We start from the raw sequence: 7,855 nt of genomic DNA, 5'->3' as shown, positions 1-7,855 counted from the left end.
GAGGAACACTGAAAGGAATTGCTAGAGTGACTATAAAGGTGCTTTTTTAAAAAAAAAAACTTAATTTCATGAACTTCATTCATATGCTGCAAAATTGTTGAAGCTATTGGTAGAAAAATAAAATTGGAATTAAAAAATATAAGAATATTGCATTAAAGAACACAGCAGAGTTAAAAGGGGGCATTCCATGGAATACATGTTGTCAATCAATCTTCATCTAGAAAGTAAGAGACAGTGGGGTAGAGTTTATCCAAGATTCAGCAGAGGTTTTTACAAAGTCACTGCATTCAGGAACAACCTGACGGCTGGAAAGTGGCCAACCTAATGTCATTATTTAAGATAGGATCTGGGAACACTTCAGGAAATTACAGACCATTTAGTTTTGATTCCTTTGTGGCAGGGGGGAGAGGTCTTAAAAAGCATTTTATGAGATTAAATGGAGATGTTTAGAAAAGCACAGCTTGATTAAGGATAGCCAGTGCAGCCTCAGGAATGAAGGGTCATGCTTCACTAACTTCTGGATTCTTTAAGGGTAAGAATAACAAGGAAAATGAAGTAGATGCCACAGACATTTAAAACACAAGTTTAGGGGAACATAAAAAAAACCCAACAACCCAGAAATTTGTACATGTGAAAGTTATGTATATTGAATAGAGACATGTGAAGAGAATTTTTTTTTTAAAGAATTATGTAGATATTTTCACCCAGGCCCCTAAAACCACATTAATATATTTTAAAGTGGCAGGATAATAAAAAGGTGAAGTGATTTTGAGCAGTAATAATTGCCCTTTATATTAATGTTGAGATTAAAGATGTAAAGCATTTTATATTAAGTCCATATCTTGGTCAATCTTGTAATGGTTTTCTAAGTATATCACTGCTATATTATTTATCCAAGGCCACCAAACAGTCCTAGCTAGGATCTGAACTGATGTATAGTTTCATTCAATATAACAGATAACCCCTTCTGAAAGAATTAGGCCACATATGAGCCAACTAAATAAATTTTACAGCATTTTATATACATTTCAGAATCACTTTTCTAAAACTGTATTGGCTTCCTAAAACATTTCCCTGTGTTTCTGCACTCCTCATCAATATCTCTTGGCTTCAGGGCAATAATACACCAAGAAATAATAGTTTGGTCCTGTTTAAGGTCACTGGCATCTACTGCTGAGATGGCCTCCCCATGCTGGGTTCCTCAAAAGTCCCACATCTAGAAGCTGCATGAGGTACATATTATGAAAATTATACCTTTAGGAGTTGAGATAACATAATGGTAGTAGAGGAAGGAAGGGAGGGAGGGAGGGAGGGAGGGAGGAGGAAGGAAGGAAGGAAGGAAGGAAGGAAGGGCAAAATAATGGTATAGATTGTGTTTCAGAGGGTCACTGTCATGGCCCTATTTCTTTTCTGAAATGTTGGCAACTGACAATTCTAGAAACACACATGGACACATGTTGTTTTAATGTTTGACTTTTAAACATAAGTTGCATGGATTAAAAATATTTCTGGGTTATATTTTTCCTTATTTCACATGTAAATTTCAGCAATATTTACTCCTCTAAAAACAAATGCTTCATTTTGGTTTCTCTCTGGTTTCTGGTTTCACGTTCTGTTTTCATCTGGTTGCTCTTTAAAGATTTACAAATCTTTTGCTTTTTACTAAAGATTTCCATGGAGAAGAACATTTATGAAGAAGTGGTTTTGTCAGTGGGCCTGGGGACTACAAATGGAGATGGAGGTGATCAAGTGGTTGGTTTGATTAGGTTGCTGTTGGCCATGAGATGGGCTAAGGTAGGATAGATATTTTATATTATGGATTTTTAATGTGGTAAGCCACCCAAAGTCACCCATGTGTGAGTTGGATACTATATTAATTTGTTGAAAAATAAATAAACAAATGAATAAATGAATAAATAAATATTTTTACCTTTTGCTCATTACTAAGAAATTGTTGGGATTCCCTCTGAATCAGATTTACTAGTCTTTGAAAAATATATCCCTCGATGTGGTGAAAACCAAAATATTCATTCAAAAGCAATATATTAACCAACTACATCAAGGAGCTCCGAGTAGACCACAGATTTTCACCTGCTGAAAGTAAAACTAAATGGAAATCAAAAAAGAAAAGAAACTAATGTCTGAAAATATACTATAACTGAGCTTATTGTATATATGAGCTTTTAAAATGATCATAAGTCTGTACATGATTGTGCTCTTGATCAAAGCAAGTCTGAGTTTGCACTTTTACACTGCTCACTTAATGAAAATTATTATGTATTAGGCAGGCAGATATAATTTGTTCAGCAATATGTTCTGACTGATTCTTAAACATCCCTTCACCTAACACATGGAGGCAGTTTCAATAGGAGTCGAATGAAGGAGAAAATACAAATACTTCCATGTTATCATAGAAACAGCCTTAAAATTATGGTTCAGTCCAGAATCATTTTGATATACATATATTATTATAAAATATTACAGTTATTGATTTTTAAGACCTTAATATGTAACATTATTTCAGTTTAAAAGTTATTCCCTGTCCTTAACTGGTGCTCATGTAGCATTGCCAGCAAAGTCTACATTTCTAAGACTTTAAGTTCATTCCAAGGACTTAAAGTACCACAGCAAATACATGGAGAAACTATTGTGTTCTATATTAAGCATACAACATACCTAGAGACGTACATATCAGTATAATTATGCATATTATGCATAGGTAACTACACAGTAACTACATCTTGGGATTAAATATGAAGATTTTAATGATAACGGAGGAGAGGGAAATATATTTTAGGCTGGTATTTCAAGGCATCTGATAATATTAGAGATAGAAATTTTGCAGGCTTCCCATAGGTATGTTTAAAAATGGCTGTCATGGTGGTATGCATGCACATAACATTTATTTACTAAAGATAAATCGCTGGTGTCTTTCAATTCCTCCCCACCCCACAATTCCAGGATTTGCCATATCACTTCAGCACGCCATTGACTTAACTTTTTTTTTTTGACAAATAATCATATTTCTAGACAATATTTGGGGCTAAGCCATCTACTATATTTCTAAAGAATGCCAATTAAACCTTTATAGTGCCCCATAGAGTATTTTTTTTAATTTTGAAAATAAAAGATTATGTAGGGTATGCTTACTATTTAGCAGCATGCCACCTTCCCATTTAAAAAAGGTATTTTGTTTATTAGAGTTTTCAGTTTATAAGTAATTCAAACTGGCAAACATACCTAATATGTCATCCTCCTCCCATTTTCCCCACAACAACTGTTATGTCTTTGGAACTGGTTGGAGTTCCCAACCAGGTCCGCTGTTTGAGCGGGAGCACCAGCCGCTCCCAGCCTGTTGCCGCCAGCTAACCTGCTAGTTAGAAAGCAGACGCGGCAACCCTTTATTCCCTGTAATAAAGCCTGTTCGTTGTTCACTCTGGCTCTTGCCTCTTCCTTCCACCGCTCTACAACAACAACAATCCTGTGTGGTGAGTTGTACTGAGAAAGAGTGACTGGCCCGGTGTTATCCAGCTGACTTTTATGTCTATGGTAGGGCTAGAATTCAACGGTTTCCTGGTTTCTAGGCCAGCAACTTAACCATTACACCAAACTGGGTTTCAATTACAGTAAAAATTAAATAACTTACCTGTTATGTCCTGAGAACTCTAGGAGTTCTCACTCAGGTCCATTCACTTTGTGTGGGCGTTCTCCCCCCTTTCCTCATTGGTTGGTTCTCCCCAGCAGCCAGCTATAAAAGCAGGCTGCGGGGTCCAACCAGTTGCTGATTGCTGCGAGCCAGTTCCAGGCGTGGCAAGCACGGTCAGCCCTTTATTGTTATAATAAAGTATTGTTGCACTCATGCTCTGGTTCAGCCTCTCTTTTCCCAAACTTAACACTGGCGACGAAGGTGGGATGGCTACCAGAAGCACCATGCAACCGCTGAGTCACTAGCCGCCGATCCGCAGCCCAGAGAGAGCGATCGGCCGGCGATAAGAGAAACACTGATCCGCAGCCAGAGAGAGCGGTCAGCAAACAAAAAGAGCAAACAAAAAGAGCAAACGCTGATCCGCAGCCAGAGAGAGCGGTCAGAATCGAAAGTTAGAAGCGTCTGTAGCCGCTTGTTAGCCCAGCTACAGGGAAGGTGAAGCGCTGCGAGCCGCAGCTGCTCAGTATCAGGCGCGAAATTCAAACGGTTGTCATTTGAATTTCAAATCTAAAAGGTACAGCACAGCGCTGTAGCCAGTCACTGACGCCCACACAGGCGCGAATCCAAACGCCATCAACGGCTAACAGCCAAACGTGGTTAACCCAGAGAGAAAGAGAGGATTGCAAACAGCCTCTCCTGAGCTGAAATCACTTGCCCACCACGGGCACTAAAACATTGTCTGCTGCCCCAGAGAGATTTTTTCCACAGGTTGTTCAACCGGTCCCAGCACCATGAGTTCCAAACCAGTCTTCCCGGCGTTCAAGCCAGACGAGGAGAAGTGGGAATCGTATAAGAACCGCTTTAATCATTATATCGATGCAGTTGGCCTGGCGGATGCGGGAGAGCATCGGAAAAAATCGTATTTCCTAATCTACTGTGGAGCCACCGTCTACGATACTGCCACGGCACTCGTGGCTCCTCGTGAGTTGAAAAACGTTCCGTGGTCTGAGTTACTTGAAATTCTCACTAACCACTATTCCCCCAGGCCCTCACAGATTGCCAAGAGATTCACCTTCCGTATGAGGAAGCAATCGAGCAAGGAGACCATCAATCAATATATGGCCGCTCTCAGAACAGCAGCACTGCATTGTGGGTTTGGAACCTACCTGGAGGACATGCTCCTCGATCAATTAGTCTGCGGGGTCAAGGACCTCCACCTGCAAAGGCGCCTTCTCGCCAAAAAGACCTCAACCTCGCACAAGCAGTCGAGAGGCCTTGGCAGCTGAGCTGGCAACAAACTCAGCCACCGAAATCCAGGGCCCAAGTGCCAAGCTGACATCACTTCCAGTCCACTCCGAGGAGGTGGTAGCAGAGAAACCATCAGTGATGAAAGCGAAGTCCACCGCCTCTCCAACGACAGACGGCCGCAGGTAGGAGCCAAACAAGAAAACATCGGTCCACCCAGGCACATCACCCTGTGCCTAGCCTGTGGGGGATCTCATCAGAGGCCCACCTGCAAGTTTAAAGGAGCCACCTGCAATAACTGCCATAAAAGGGGACACATCGCGAGAGTCTGCCAAGCCCCCCAAAGCGCAGCACAAAGACACCCCCCCTCGTACTCGGGACCACAGAGGCAAGTATTGAACTGTCGCACGCACCACCTTGCCAAGCACACTTGCCACACTGTTAGTAAAATTTCTCTCTCCGTTTCCCTAGAAGGTAAACCGTGCCGCATGGAGGTTGACACAGGGTCAGCGCTCTCAATTATCTCGTGGAACACCCTCAAGAGGCTCCAACCAAGCCTATCCACTAGCCGGCTCCAGAGATGCCAGTTTGGCCTGAAGGACTACCAGGGGAAGACCATTCCTGTAATCGGCAGAGGCAAGTTTCTTGTCAGTTTTAAAGCTTTTAAAGGTCACCTACCTCTAGTGGTAGTTAACGGCAATCTACCCACCTTATTGGGGCTCGATTGGTTTCCCCATCTCGGCCTAGGGCTAACAGGAGTCCATGCTGTCTCAACCTCAGACACTGACTCCTTATTCGCTGATTACTCAGATGTATTCAGCGAAGAGCTGGGGTGTTATAACGGTACCCCCATCTCATTCTCAGTTGACCCCCAAGCAGTCCCAATCAGGCTAAAACCGCGTAGGGTCCCATTTGCTATTCGGCCAAAACTAGATGCGGAATTGGATAAACTGTTAAAACAAGGGGTCATTGAACCAACAGATTTCGCCAAATGGGAGACGCCCATTGTCACACCCCTCAAAAAAGACGGTAGCCTGAGAATTTGCTCGGACTACAAGACGACAATCAATAAATTTCTACAAGTTAGCGCTTATCCTGTGCCCGTCATTCAGCACTTATTACACACATTCGAACCAGGCAGCATTTTTGCTAAATTGGACATGTCTCAAGCATATCAGCAGTTCCCTGTAGATAACCAAACAGCGGAACTCCAGACAATTGTCACTCACAGGGGTGCCTTCCGATGCAAGCGTCTCCAATTTGGCGTAAGTGTTGCCCCTGGTATTTTTCAATCCCTCATGGAGCGGATTTTGCAGGGCCTCCCTGGTGTAGTACCCTACTTCGACGACATCTTAGTCTCGGCCAGGGACAGACCCCAACTCTTCCAGAGAGTTCGAGCTGTGTTAGAGAGGTTCAGACAGCATGGCCTCAAGTTGAAAAAAGAAAAATGTGCCATTGCCACTAGACAGGTGGACTTTCTGGGTTATAAAATTGACGCCTCTGGCATTCACCCCCTGGAGTCCAAGGTTAAGGCAATCCACGAGGCACCCACTCCAACCTCCAAAACTGAACTACAGGCGTTCTTGGGGCTATTGAACGCATCCTTTTTACCCCATAAAGCATCAGTAGCTGAACCCCTACACAGATTACTGGATAAAAGTCACCGTGGCACTGGGGGCACAAAGAAGACCATGCTTTTCACGCCGTCAAATCACTACTCACGTCAGGCGGTACTTATTCAATTCGACCCTAACCTCCCTTTAGTGCTGGCAGCAGACGCCTCCCCTTTTGGAATTGGGGCGGTACTAAGTCACAGGCTTCCCAATGGCGCCGAGGCTCCCATCGCCTTTTTCTCAAGGACGCTCTCTGCAACGGAGCGCAATTACAGCCAGATTGATAAGGAAGCCCTAGCAGCTGTTGCAGCCGTGAAAAATTTCACGAATTCCTCTTTGGCCATTTTTTCGAGCTGGTCACGGACCACAAACCCCTCCTGGGCCTACTAGCCGGGGACAAGCAGACCCCTCAAGTCCTCTCCCCTAGGATGACAAGGTGGACTCTCTTCCTGGCAGCCTACTCCTACAGACTTATACACCGCCCGGGTAAAACACTGTCCCACGCTGACGCACTCAGTCGCTGCCCCTTGCCGGCCCGGCTGAAGACCCTGCTCCTGTCCACGCTATTTTCGAGATCACCCAGTTGGACCTACCCATCACTGCCCTGGACATTGCTGCTAAAACCAAGGCAGACCAAGCGCTCGCCCAGGTGCTCGACTGGGTGAGGAGGGGGTGGCCGGGTGGCAATGTTGATAACAAATTCACACCTTTTAAGACTCGCATGCAGGAGTTGTCCAGTTTGCAGGGCTGTCTACTATGGGGCACTCGAGTGGTCATCCCGGCCTCACTGCGTACCGAGTTCTGGAAGCGTTGCACGAGGGACATCCTGGCATTGTGAGAATGAAGGCATTAGCACGCAGCTACGTGTGGTGGCGGGTCTCGGCGAGGACATTGTCAATTGGGTAAGTTCCTGCAGCATTTACCAGGAATCCCGTCCTGCTCCCCCCATTGCCACCCCTACTAGATGGGAAAGCGCCAGCGCTCCTTGGTCCAGAATTCACATCGACCTGGCCGGCCCTCTGCATGGGAAGATGTTCCTAGTGGTCGTGGACGCCTATTCCAAATGGATTGACGTAGCACAGCTATCCACGACCACCACACTAGCAATCACCAACGTGTTAACACGCCTGTTCGTAACGCACGGGCTACCCGACTCCATTGTCTCCGACAATGGCCCACAGTTCGCATCGACTGAGTTCAGCCGTTTCGCTGCCAACCTGGGTATCCGCCACATTTTCACAGCCCCATTTCATCCTGCCAGTAACGGATTGGCTGAAAGGGCCGTCAGGACCACTAAAGAAGCCCTGGCAAGGTTCAGCAAGGATGACTGGCACCACAAACTCTCGCGGTT

At 44.6% G+C, this 7,855-nt stretch overlaps 1 non-coding gene across 1 annotated transcript; it reads left to right on the top strand.

Moving 5' to 3' along the window:
• Nucleotides 1-1,617: 1,617 nt before the first annotated feature.
• Nucleotides 1,618-1,728, top strand: LOC113444647 (U5 spliceosomal RNA). The gene has a single exon (XR_003375266.1). It is a non-coding gene; the product is annotated as a U5 spliceosomal RNA (small nuclear RNA).
• Nucleotides 1,729-7,855: the final 6,127 nt, after the last annotated feature.

This window comes from Pseudonaja textilis, chromosome 1 (genome assembly GCF_049901715.1).
Source record: "Pseudonaja textilis isolate UNSWEBS1 chromosome 1, rPseTex1.2, whole genome shotgun sequence".
NCBI lineage: Eukaryota > Metazoa > Chordata > Lepidosauria > Squamata > Elapidae > Pseudonaja > Pseudonaja textilis.
Note: the sequence above shows the minus strand (reverse complement) of the source record. Positions and strands in the feature narration are given on the sequence as shown.